This window comes from Mya arenaria, chromosome 12 (assembly GCF_026914265.1).
Source record: "Mya arenaria isolate MELC-2E11 chromosome 12, ASM2691426v1".
NCBI classification, from domain to species: Eukaryota; Metazoa; Mollusca; class Bivalvia; order Myida; family Myidae; genus Mya; species Mya arenaria.
In genome coordinates this window covers 60,947,080-60,948,751 of record NC_069133.1, presented here as the reverse complement: position 1 = coordinate 60,948,751, position 1,672 = coordinate 60,947,080, and positions in this window count along the sequence as shown.

Sequence of the window (1,672 nt, the reverse complement as noted above, 5' to 3'; positions counted from 1 at the left end):
AGATATGTTAATATATATAAAAGAACATATGGTAGTATTAGGGTCGGGGCTTTTCTTTACTGAAATTCAAGGAACACCCTAATAGGTTTAATTGAGACAGTTAATTATCAGTTTTTTAATTTCGATGTTGTCAACGCTCCCCAGCTTCGGCTTAAACTTTATCATAATTATAAAAATTTCATTACAATTATCACTTTGGAAGTAGTTTACAAGCGGTTGAGCTTGACCTAAAATAAACCTATGCTAGCAAACATTTCACGAACGCTAGTTACTGCTTGGCATATTAAACTAAATATAAGAACCTTTTGTATTATTTACTGGCATTATAAGTATTTATTTTGAATTCAGTTTACATCGATGTACAAGATCACGGACGGGAACTCCGTTTAGTGCTGCACACTGAAAAATGATATAAAATCCAAGCAAAAACAACACTGCTGAATGGCTTAAATTTAAATAATTTGATTCAGAGAAAGCTATCTATAGCATTGGCATTTAATATCTCAATATCGATTTAACCTGGCCAACTGAAGATGATCGTAACCATAGTGCTCTGACTTTGATATATTCGTATTCAATTCACAGTTTTGTAATGGTATTGGTACTGTATTGTTTTAATTTAAAGCAGTTTTGCTTTCTTTAATGCTCGTTAAACATAATCAGTCGATTCACTCCTATTATGCACATTCTTGCACATACATAAAATACCATTTTGTTGTAAATGCTGCTTATGCGCATTGCCTACATTCTAATCTCACCCATAGCAATCTCAAGGCAATGTGTAAGATAAAGTAATTGCCATAAGGTGGCATTTAACCCTTAATTACTAATTCAAATATTGGCTTAAACAAACAAATAGCATATGAAACGTTTCCAGTCTGCTTATACACATCGCCTGCATTTTGACTTTCCCCATAGCATCCAACGGGCGGTATTTTTGCCACAAGGGGCAATTAGGCCTCGATTATCAATTTACCTATTGGCTGTTACTAAACAAATAAGATCTGAAACTTAACATTACTGAGCGAATAATAGATGGACTGGCTTCGGCTAAGGCTGTACGACCTTGATTTTGGCACCTCATCTAGTTCATTTCTGATGTAGGAAGATTATGTTAATTATTTGGTTAGTTTGGTTAGTACTAATTGTCTTTTGACAATTTCGTTATATAGAGGATAACAGAAATAGTATTAATTGTATCAGTTGTTCCATACCAGCATGTTGACGACATTAATCGGTTTCATCTTCATAATCGAATCTTAATCCCAGTTTGTGTTTCAAAACATGTTTCTTTTGACATGTGATATAAATTTTGTTCGAATTTGCACTAAGTATACTGTCCACAAATACATTTATAACTTCTATGACCCATACCATTGACACATTACATTTAAATATCCGTCTAATATGTCACAGAAGATGCATGCATCTAAATGTGAAGATTTGCCAATACATCTAATTGCAGAAACATTTTATTGGTATTAAGACTTCTGTAAATGAGTGAATCGATAAGGTGGAATCGATTCGATTTGGATGGATATCTAAAAAGAAATTCATTCCTCGTGTGTGTTGAAGGGATGACATACTGATATATGTACACACGTTTTCCTCTGACGTTTAGGATACTCTTTGGTAAATAGACCATGTATATATGCAAACAGACCGAAATGTA